Source organism: Salvelinus alpinus, chromosome 3 (assembly GCF_045679555.1).
Source record: "Salvelinus alpinus chromosome 3, SLU_Salpinus.1, whole genome shotgun sequence".
Classification (NCBI taxonomy): Eukaryota; Metazoa; Chordata; class Actinopteri; order Salmoniformes; family Salmonidae; genus Salvelinus; species Salvelinus alpinus.
Window position 1 is genome coordinate 40,338,310 of NC_092088.1, and position 12,764 is coordinate 40,351,073.

General features: G+C 40.7%; 1 pseudogene; it reads right to left on the reverse strand.

Moving 5' to 3' along the window:
• Nucleotides 1-9,950: 9,950 nt before the first annotated feature.
• Nucleotides 9,951-12,348, reverse strand: LOC139569731 (homeobox protein vent1-like; annotated as a pseudogene).
• Between the last annotated feature and the right edge of the window lie 416 nt (nucleotides 12,349-12,764).

Below are 12,764 nucleotides of genomic sequence, written 5' to 3' on the forward strand. Positions count from 1 at the left end.
TGCATTGCCCCCCCCCCCCCCCTTTACACCGCTGCTACTCTCTGTTGTAATCATCTATGCACAGTCACTTTAATAACTCTACCTACATGTACATATTACCTCAACTAACTGGTGCCCCCGCACATTGACTCTGTACCGGTACCCCCCTGTATATAGTCTTGCTATTGTTATTTAACTGCTGCTCTTTAAAAACGTGTTACTTTTATTTCTTATTCAGATTTTTTTAAATGTTTATCTGCATTGTTGGTTAGGGGCTCGTAAGTAAGCATTTCACTGTAAGTTGACCTGTTGTGTTTGCGAATGTGACTAATAAAATTTGATTTCATCCATCATGTATGATATTCCTGGGAGTGTGTAAACTTCCTTTTTTTATTACCATAGCATTGTTGTATGTTCTCTATAGTTATGTACTTGAAAATGTATAAATTGACCAATTCGGCACATTTGGGCAAACTCCTGGCAGACTTGATACAAAATATTGTGTAGTGATGTTATTCTTCCCTGGATCAGTCTGAAACTTTGCACACACACATTAACTGCCATCTTGTGGACAACATCTAAATTACACCTATAATCCTATCTCAATGTATGACCTTTCTCTTGCATTTCAAAGATGATGGAACCCCCCCAAAAATTGAAACCGCATGTTTTTTTGTTTGTATTATCTTTTACCAGATCTAATGTGTTATATTCTCCTACATTTTAGGCGGAAATTGTAAATGTAAATTTGTCGTTGAGGTATTGTGTGTAGATTGATGAGGGGGGAAACAATTTAATTAATTTTAGAATAAGGCTGTAACCTAACAAAATGTGGAAAATGTCAAGGGGTCTGAGTCCTTTCCAAAACCAATGTAAAGTTTTCAGGCCCCTTGACTTTTTCCACATTGTAAATAAGGTATTTCTGTTTTTTGTTTTTAATACATTTGTAAACATTTCTAGCCTGTTTTCGCGTTGTCATTATGTGGTTTTGTGTGTACATTTGCTGAGGATATGGTTTTATTTAATCCATTTTAGAATAAGGCTGTAAAAAGACAAGGGGTCTGAACACCTTCCGAATGGACTGTACCTAGGCATGCCTTAAACATAGCCCCTGGCCCTGATTCCTATCTGGGTAGGCCCTGATTCCTATCTGGTCATGTTTGGCCTCAGATGCACTGCGCGCCTTGAGTGTAGTGTAAGATTTTTGGGTGTTTTAAAACAACTCCACTCAGAACTGGTTGAGATACATTAAGCATCATCCGATAAGAGGTCACTTAATGAGACCTGTTTCAACATGCATTTTCCCATTGGTAAATGGTTTGGACAATCAAATAACTCCAGAATTGTTTATGACTGAATGACACAATCAGCCACCTATTTAGCTGGTATCAACTAATGACATTGGGGTGAGGCAATATAGGCCTATACCTCTTACAGACTTTAGGGCGCTGTTCCCTGGCGCCTCTCGAGTAAGTGCGAATCTTCCGATTGAGAGACAATAGAGCTCAATGATCTTGTGACCTCCTCTTTGATGTCTCTTTCAGCCTCTCTGAAGATGCAGTCAAGGCTAGGAGCCACAACACCCGACGCCGTCGGGAAATATTTGCCTACATCATTAGGCAAACAGACGCATCCAAATGCCGTTACATGCTGCTCTAGACAGACGGAATGAACTATACCGCCTACTGCCATATATCAAACGTTGAAGACCACCCTTAATGTCGGCATTAGATCATGTAACAAATTGCTATTTTCTTGAGCAGTGAAATTGCAATTATTTAGTGTTTTTGTTTGTGTTCCTAAAATACATCACATAATTTGTTACGAAAACAATACATCAAAAAAGATATCCATCAATATAATCCGTTATTGATACGTCCTCTCTTACCATTGAGGATAATTATGCTTGTGATGTGTCCGTAAAGAGATGGGTTGAAGAAAGAAACCACTTACACCCGCCACCCCTTTCCTTCTTCCCTTTGAGGAGGCACCTCATGCCAGCTGGACATTATATTTGCTAAACCTATAGATGCCAGGGGCGATACAAAATCAGCATATAATATGTAACTGCCATAAGTAAAGTTTGCTGAAATTATACGGTTTGTTGCTTGACCTTATTCATTGCGGTAATGACAGCTTTTTTAAAAACACTAATACATTGTGTTCTTTCATACACGACCAATCCAGGATGCAGGCAAGCTTCTTTTTTTTCGTTTAAGGAGATCATTGAAAAGTATCTGCTTGGTAAAAATACAATTAGGCTATTTCAAGGACTGAACCGATGCTAATGTGGAAAAGTACATGCATAATGGCGAAAACAAGCAAAAAACAGCAAGCTAGTAAAAATGCGCATTTTTATTTGTGAAAAACGACATTTCCAAATGTTTACATATATTGATAATTATATTATATTATTATAACTTAGTTCTTTGCAATTAATAACAATGCCTAAAATGCTCTCAAAAAGGACAATGATGAAAACACATCTAGATTCTAGATACGAATTCCCCCAATGGGAATCAACCAGATGTGACTCAAATAATGAAACAGAAGTTCAATAATAAAACAGAAGTTCAATTATAAGAATCAGTCTTTAGGATTGCAGTCCAATCAGTAGTAAAAGGGCGCCAGCATCATGGGGTGGATTGGTTGCATGGGAACTCGCTCAATGTGATGCGGGTACAGCACTTGTGTGCTCTGGGCGAGGGTTGGGAGCTGTCCACCAAGCGCAATGTGCTGTAATGACGGAGCGGCTGCGTTGACCAGTGGTGGAAGCAGAGATGCTGGAGGAGCGAAGAATTCTGGGCCCATGTCTGGACTTCACGCTTCAGCTTCATCCTTCTGTTTTGAAACCATGTCTTCACCTGAAAGGAAGGCATACCAATATGAATCATTGGTGAATGCTAACTTTGTAATGTTGTTCTTGATCATATCATACATCCAAGTCTTAAAGACATTACATAGTTTTTCATGCTATAGCTTCTGTCTTTACCTGAGTTTCAGAGAGATTCAGTTTATCAGCATTCTTTCTCCTCTGAGTTGCACCGAGGTACTTGTGTTTGTTTTAATCTAGCCTGCAGATCTGATCAGAGGTGAACTTGGTTCTCATCCTGTGGTGTAGTGCAGACTCGCCCCTTACTATCATCCCCCACCTCGCTCTCAGAACCTGTCGTGGAGCCACAGCTATCTGGAATGTTTTTTTCAAAACATTGTCAATAATCCAAAAATCACAAGTGCCTAATGGAACACATTCCAACATGAAATGCTCAAATGGATTGTTTTGACAAGGAAAGTATACACTTACTGTTTGGAGATGATGGAGTGTCGTCTTTAGTCGACTCTTTAGCAAGTTCTTCCATGTTGACATGAAGTATCACTTCAGTAGGTACCTTCGGCTCAACTGAAACCTCTTAATAGGTTGATGGAGGCCGAGGAACAACTACACAAGGCATGCGAGACCTTGTTATGCCATGTCTGCCATATTGTGTGCCTTCTTCGACGTCCACTCGTTCCGTTGAAGTGTTGTAAAAACTGTGAGATAGCCATTCTACTGAGAATTTCGCCATGGTGTGCGGCGTGCGCTCCAGTTAGCTCGCAGGTGGTCTGTTGTAGGCCTCTAGACTCGGGACTTCGCTCTATATAGGAGACACCCCACTGTATTTGCACATGTAAAGGGCTCTCAACGGAACGATACAAACTTAGTCGGTGTAATTGAAATGTATAGATGTTGCAGTTGTGGTTTTTGACTTCATTATAGGCCTATGACTTCATTATAGGCCTATACGAGATTAGAGTAGACTGGGGTGAATAAAGCTATATATGATTATAATACATTGTTTCATTTGGAAAAGTAAATAAAATATGTCAATATCATTTTTTGCGATTTATTGATAGGCTACATTCATCTTATTTTTATAGGGAAGGTATGCCCATGCAATGCAAATATCACCTAAAAATGTATTGATTAATGTGACATACCCTTATGCTGGCATTAGGCCTTTTTTCTATACGTTAAATTCTCTGTTGAGACTGATATTCTATGGGACCAGGCCACTGTAACTATAATTTGTGAGACCATTGTTCCAGATGTAGACAGAAGCGCCCAGCGGTATGCTCGCCAACGTGAGGCTGATTGCCGACGAAGACCAATTGGCTGTCTGACAAAGTGGGTGTGATTGCTAGCAGCACGCCTAAACGGAAAGTGAGAGAACCACATTTGATCTCTGTTTACTTGTGAATTTGAATAGGCATTTGCTATAAGCCCCTGGCGCATTGTGAAACTGGTGACCATGTTTCATAGCAGGTTTTAATGCAGTTCCTAAATTTAATTCATCGCCGGTCTCATCAGGAGACCAAAATCACTATAATGTTTCATAATTGCATGATATAGCCTACTGTATTTGCCTTCCACATTTTAGCTATATGTCAGTATTTATCTGTATGGGTGGTTTTGTGATCCTAGCCTACCTCCTTAAAATGAACACACTTTAATTGATCCGTTCATGGTCAACTAGACAATGACTGGTTTTCACATTTATTTACATAGACAAAGGTGTCCTATCAATTCCCCATTTCAAGGCACAGGGGCTCAGCAATCATATCACATCATCAAAGTGTGTCCTCAGGCTGAACATCAAACCTGAGATCTGGCTCTCCAGCACACAAAACCCCAGACTCTATGGACAATTACAACTAATTGTTGAGCATGATCTTCCCATTAGCTAACCTTTGAAGTACCGCATTGGAGACAAACAGACATGCACATTAAAGCACAGTATGGTGCCACTGCTGTGGTGGACAAGAGGGAGGTGACGTGCACGCACCCACATCCAGTAGATTTTCTGGGGGTCTGTCCGCGCGTGTGTCAGGAAGGGACACATGTCGCATATATAATTGGGTGCTTACATCCCTGGGCTATTGCATTGGATTGTGAATGATTGCTCACGGTATAGGTATAGAATAAATGTATGTAAACCATATTGTAACGATCCTCGCTATATTTGTCACTTTAATAATGTTTACATATCTCGCATTACTCATCTCATATGTATATACTGTATTCTATGCTACTCTACGGTATCCTAGTCACTTAATATTTACATATCTGGCATTACTCATCTCATAAACTCAGCAAAACTCAGCTCACAAACCTCTCACTGTCAACTGCGTTTATTTTCAGCAAACTTAATATGTGTAAATATGTGTATGACCATAACAAGATTCAACAAATGAGACACAAACTGAACAGGTTCCACAGATATGTGACAAACAGAAATTGAATAATGTGTCCCTGAACAAAGAGAGAGGGATGGGTCAAAATCAGAAGTAACAGTCAGTATCTGGTGTGGCCACCATCTGCATTAAGTACTGCAGTGCATCTCCTCCTCATGGACTGCACCAGATTTGCCGGTTCTTGCCGTGAGATGCTACCCCACTCTTCCACCAAGGCACCTGCAAGTTCCCGGACATCTCTGGGGGAATGGCCCTAGCCCTCACCCTCCGATCCAACGGGTCCTAGACGTGCTTAATGGGATTGAGCTCTGGGCTCTTTGCTGGCCATGGCAGAACACTGACATTCCTGTCTTGCAGGAAATCATGCATAGAACGAGCAGTATGGCTGGTGGCATTGTCATGCTTGAGGTTCATGTCAGGATGAGCCTGCAGGAAAGGGTACCACATGAGGGAGGAGGATGTCTTCCCTGTAACGCACAGTGTTGAGATTGCCTGCAATGACAACAAGCTCAGTCCGATGATGCTGTGACACACCGCCCCAGACCATTTATTTCCCTGGCTACATCTGCAGTCCTCATGCCTCCTTGCAGCATGCCTAAGGCATGTTCACGCCAATCTTTCTTTTGGTGTTTTTCAGAGTCAGTGGAAAGGCCTCTTTAGTGTCCTAAGTTTTCATAACTGTGACCATAATTGCCTACCTAAGCTGTTAGTGTGTTAACAACCGTTCCACAGGTGCATGTGCATTAGTTGTTTATGGCTCATTGAAGCATGGGAAACAGTGTTTAAACCATTTACAATGAAGATATGTGAAGTTATTTGGATTTTTACGAGTTATCTTTGAAAGATAGGGTCCTGAAAAAAGGATGTTTCTTTTTTTTGCTGAGTTTATGTATATACTGTTTTCTATACTATTCTACGGTATCTCATTCACTTAATAATGTTGACATATCTTGCATTACTATTCTACTGTATCTTAGTCTTGTGTGTATTGGGTATATGTTGTGTAATTTGGTAGATATTACTTCTAGATATTACTGCACTGTCGGAGCTAGAAGCACAAGCATTTCGCTACACCCGCAATAACATCTGCTAATCACGTGTATGTGATTTATAAAATTTGATTTGATTTGATGAGCCACGTTACAATCTCACAAGTGGGATTTTTTTATTTCACTTTTATTAATTCAGGGAAACCTATTGAGACCAGGGTCTCATTTAAAATGGTGCCATGAGGACAACAATGCAAACAAAATCTAAATTATCAATACAAATAAAATAAACTACAAATGACAGATTCAACCATACAGCTTCAAACACCCCAAATACAATTATTTACATTCAATCCAAACATTTGCGATTCTCATTCAATCAATTTAACATTTGAGTACTAAATTGCCCTAAAGGCACCAGCGAGTCAAGATGTAGGGAGTTTTGTAGGCTATTCCAATAATGGGGGGCACTAAAACTGAAGGCCGATTACCTAGATTGCTATGTACTGTACTAGTGGAACCTCGAGTTAACCGTCCCAGTGAACGCGTTTGGTGTCTCATGTTTTAAAAAATGAACAGTGAATTGAGGTTGGTCGGAAGCTTGCAAAGCTCTGCTTTGGTGCGTAATAGGGCTTTGCAGGCGCTTTGCAGGCACGGTTCCCTTGAGCGCACTTAATACGTTTAATTAATTCAACAGCTGAAAACCCTCCCACTTGTTGGCCAACAGATTATCTCGTGGAGTTTTCATTCAGTCGGGTTTTCAGTACATTTATCTTAAGCCATCCTTTTAAATATGGTCCACCTTTTAATTACAATTTTGTCAACAGACTCACTAGAATACATTGAGAGAAGGGGTTCAGAATGTAGGGATCAATGATATAAAGCTATCTAAATATATGCATATTCGTCTCCGTTTCAGCACCAACTGGTAGATTTAAAAATACTTGGATCTTGTATATTATTATTTAGGCACCTTTTTGGGTTAGGAAAGTATGCATGAATCATAAGGAAAAAATGGTTTGAAGAGTCTTTACACAATAAATGTATTGAGGAATCAAAACTACAGTGGTTTGATTTATCCTGAAAGTTGTCACATTCAAGTTCCATGCATGAACATGGAAATATTGGAACATGGAAGAAAGTGTACAATAAAGTTTGAACAATTGTCCTAATCCCTAATCCTTTCTAATCATCAGTTGTATGACAAAGGTCCAGTCATCACGAAACGTGCTACATACGGTCTGAGTTCCATGATTCAAATAGGCTACAAATTATTGCGCAACATTAGCCTAATATGATCCACTAATGCTAGCAACCCTCAGGAACAACTACACAGACTTGACAGAGGAAAGAAAGCTTAACGGAATGGAAGGATGCCGGACGTAAGCTACAAATGGAAGAATACTAGCACTAAAGTGACAGCTATAAATGTATGTGGGTACTACTGACGGTGGTTCCCGATAGTGGCTAATACTGAACATGATACAAATGGCAAAAAGCCCCGGCGTATAATTAAAACGTTCTGAAGCACAAACATCAATTTGGCAGGTTCAGCTCTAAAGAAGCCTACAGCTTGGGTCTCCAATTTTCATCAACGCAAATGATCAGGGTACACAATTAATATTCTGAATAATGGCACGACTATTTATAGCCTACTTCACTGTGTAAAATGGGCAGCATTGACATATCACGTTGATATATGATTTTCAGTTTGCGTCCATATGGCTGGTTTCACGTTCCTCACCAGGGATCATAAGGAAAAAGTATCTAAAACAATTGCTATGTGTAGTTATAAACGCCTTCTCCAAATGGATTACTCATTTACCTTGGTCTTATCAATAGTTCTTATCAACATATCATTTACAGTTCATGAAGAATGCTATTATTTCTATCAGAAAAAATCAAGTAGATGCTTTTCCCACTTAGAACAGGCATGTCTGCTCGACCTTATTCATGGATCCTCCATGTCTAAAGGTGGTGGAGTTATGAGGGAATTAAGTCAAGGTCACATGACTGGGAGTACAGATATGCAACTGATACCTTAAAACAAAGGTAGGGGCGTGGATCAGAAAACCAGTCGGTATCTGGTGTGACCACCATTTGTCTCATGCAGCGCGGCACATCTCCTTCCATAGAATTCGTCAGGCTGTTAAATGTGGCTTGTGGAATGTTGTCCCACTCCTCTTCAATGGCTGTGCGAAATTGCTGGATATTTGCGGGATCTGGAACACGCTGTCATACACATCGATCCAGAGCATCCCAAACATGCTCAATGGGTGACATGTCTGGTGAGTATGCAGGCCATGGAAGAACTGGGACATTTTCAGGAATTGTGAACAGATCCTTGTGACATGGGGCCGTACATTATCATAAAGTGATGATGGCGGATGAATGGCATGACAATGGACCTCAGGATCTCGTCACGGTATCTCTGTGCATTCAAATTGCCATCAATAAAATGCAATTGTGTTCGTTGTCCATAGCTTATGTCTGCCCATACCATAACCCCACCGCCACCAAAATCAAATCATTTCAAATGTATTTATATATATTACATCAGCTGATATCTCAAAGTGCTGTACAGAAACCCAGCCTAAAACCCAAAACAGCAAGCAATGCAGGTGTATAAGCACGGTGGCTAGGAAAAACTCCCTAGAAAGGCCAAAACCTAGGAAGAAACCTAGAGAGGAACCAGGCTGTGAGGGATGGCCAGTCCTCTTCTGGCTGTGCCGGGTGGAGATTATAACAGAACATGGCCAAGATGTTCAAATGTTCATAAATGACCAGCATGGTCAAATAATAATAATCACAGTAGTTGTCGAGGGTGCAACAGGTCAGCACCTCAGGAGTAAATATCAGTTGGCTTTTCATAGCCGATCATTGAGAGTATCTCTACCGCTCCTGCTGTCTCTAGAGAGTTGAAAACAGCAGGTCTGGGACAGGTAGCACTTCCGGTGAACAGGTCAGGGTTCCATAGCCGCAGGCAGAACAGTTGAAACTGGAGCAGCAGCACAGCCAGGGGGTAGTCCATTCACAACATTGACATCAGCAAACCGCTCTCCCACACGACGCCATACACGCTGTCTGCCACCTGCCCGGTACAGTTGAAACCGGGATACATCTGTGAAGAGCACACTTCTATAGCGTGCTAGTGGCCATCGAAGGTGCGCATTTGCCCACTGAAGTCGGTTACAACGCCAAACTGCATTTAGGTTAAGAACCTGTTGAGCATGCAGCTTTCCCTGAAACGGTTTCTGCGGAAATGTTTCAGTTGTGCAAACCCAGTTTCATCAACTGTCCAGGTGGCTGGTCTTACACGATCCCGTAGGTGAAGAAGCCGGATGTGGTGTGGTTACACATGGTCTGCTTGGATGTACTGCCAAATTCTCTAAAACGACGGCGGCTTATGGTAGACAAATTAACATTAAATTGTCTGGAAACAGCTCTGGTAGACATTCCTGCAGTCAGCATGCCAATTGCACACTCCTTCAAAATTTGAAGGATTTGGCATTGTGTTGTGTGACAAAACTGCACATTTTAGAGGGGCCTTTTATTATCCCCAACACAAGGTGCACCTGTGTAATGATCATGACTGTTTAATCAGCTTCTTTATATGCCACACCTGTCTGGTGGCTGGATTATCTTGGCAAATGATCACTAACAGAGATGTAAACAAATTTGTGCACAAAATTTGAGAGAAATTATATTTTTCTGTGTATGGAACATTTCTGGGATCTTTTATTTCAGCTCATGAAACATGGGACCAACACTTTACATGTTGCATTGATATATTTGTTCAGTGTATTTCTACTACTTTACATTGTATTTTAGTTCAACTGTTTTGTACACACAGCATATGCATTTATATACGGGATTGTTGACATAGCTCACTCTAATCGCTCTTGCACTGGCTCTATGCACACTCACTAGACTCTACCCACACACTCACACATACTACACTGGCACTCCAACATACACTACATACGCTCAAACACACAATACACACTCACACATGCATATTGATGCCACACACACACACTCTAAACATATGCTACGGCTACTTGTTTATTATTATATCCTGATTGCCTAGTAATTTTTACCCCTACCAACATGTACATACAATATTACCTCAATTACCTGAACTACCTCCTACCCCTGCAATGTCGACTTGGCACTGGTACTCATTGTATATAGCCTCGTTACTGTTATTTTCTTGTGTTACTATTTCCTTTTTTATTTCGCTTTTTTTTGTTACTTTTTAACTCTGCATTGTTGGAAATGGGCTCATAAGTAAGCATTTCACTTTTGTATTGGGCGGCATGTGACCAATACATTTGGATTTGGTTTGATTTCATATATCTACTGCTGTACATATCATTCTTAGTATATCATGTGTAAGTTCATCCGGTGTAGCTACGCATAGATTGCATTTGGATTACTGTTATAGTGCTATTTGTGTTGTTAATTGGATTGCTTCTGAAATGTCTTCATTTCTTTCTTTTTACTTTTTGGATTATACGTGTATTATTTTGTACTGCTGTGTAGCCTATTACTGCACTGTTGGAGCTGCACCTGAGTTAACATCTGCAAACCTGTGTATGGGAACAATAAACGTTGATTTGGGTTTGATTTATCTTACACTTATCAGAATTAAATGACGCTATGCACATGCCCTTACAGAGAAGATTGCCGATGTACATACTGACAAACAATAGGTTACATCTAGACCACAACATTTGTGTGCATAAGCTAATTGTTCAGCTGGAAGTTGTTATGCAGTTTTGTAACATTACATACAAATGATACTAAATAGAAAAGAAAGGTTGTGATATATACTTGAGTGTTAAAATAGACTTCAATCTCTGCACATCTTTAAACAAATGATTTACAAACATCCCACCCAAGATAAAAACTGTATTGCACTTTGGATTTGTAAGTGTTTGAGTCGAAAGTTCAGTCTGTAGTATATAGTCTTTAGTAGAAATGTGTGTTGGACATCATTGGGTGGGGGTGCTGATGATGAGAAACCATCTGTTGCTGGGGGAACTGTTGCACCATGTGCAGGTACATCCCGTGGTTGGCAGCGGTGTATGATAGGTGCTGTCGTGGTACTGAAATGGGCTTATGGGCTGGAATATCCTCAGAGACTGGGCGGGAGCGAGGTACTCAGCGCGCAAGTCTTGGACTTCCCGTTTCTGTTTCATCCTCCTGTTCTGAAACGAAGTTCTCACCTGAAACACAAAACACATAACATAAAAACCCTTAGAACCAAACCAGCACTAGTATAATCAAATTAAATAGTCCTACAGCACAATGTATAATGTGCATAAATTACATTGAGTTTTGTATTCTAGTCTTACCTGAGTTTCAGAGAGGTTTAACATCAGTGCCATTTTGACTCTATTTCCAGCATCTGGATATTTGTGCTTGTTGAATATCTTCTCCATCTTTTCAATCTGCGACGGTGTGAACCTAGTACGTACACGTCGTTGGGCTCCGTCTCTATCTTCCTCGCTCCCCTCTTCCACCGAGGGGCATTCCGAGGAGGCAGCCTCACTATCATACCCCGAGTAGTACTCACTGTTTTCTGAAACTGTGAAAAAATATCAGTCAATAAAATGCTCTTCAATAAAAAACACGATTTAAATGTGTTGCAACACCACGTTTTTACATGTAATATTAATATAAATGTTAAAGTATAGTAGCCTACATTTAACACGATTTGGGGAAGAGCAGCTCGACGGATGCAGAGGTGAGCTCAATCTGGATTCCAGATTTGTGGGTTTTTCAGTGGAATTCGTGAATTCAAACCTTGTGATCTTTGGCTTTGGCTGGAGGTAGACCTTGTTATAAGAGGTTGGCGGTCGAGGCTGGACCATGCAAGGGACATGGGGTTTGAAGTGGGTTAGCATAGTATCCACAGGTCCAGTGTCCACAGGTCCTTCTTTCTTGATGGTGTCGTGATGGCTCTTCGCCAACCAGTCTACAGTGAAGTTATTGAATATGTTTGCTTCCATGAGCTCAGCAAACTATCCGAGGATGGTCAGAGAATATTGTGAGATGGCCATATATAGACCTGGCCCTCTCCAAGATTTGCATTTGCAAAAGCGCATTAACACCTGATCAATTCCCAATGATTAGGTCCTAATGGGTCCTTATTGAAGTCTTCACATACTGTGAGTGTGTGAAAGTCTGGCGCCACCAAGTCTGTGAGAACCAGTAGAGCTCATCTCACTGGGCGAAGACGTCAGTTCAACGACTAGTTTTGATTTACGTTTGGTTGAGTAGTCAACTACTGTGAAATCAACTAGTAAAACAACGTTGATTCAACCAGTTTTTGCCCAGATGGGTTACATTTGTTCACCCCAGCTGAAAATATACAGAAACGTCACATTGAGAGTCCACCTCTGCTTCAGAGTTCTTAGGTTATGATATGTAGAGGCATATAGGCCTACAACGACTTGACGTTTAAATTGTAGCCTATTCCATAGCGAAGAAGATCACACTGAAAACAGCAGACCAATTAAAACCACGTTCTAATCAAGATAACAGGCGTTTGCCACA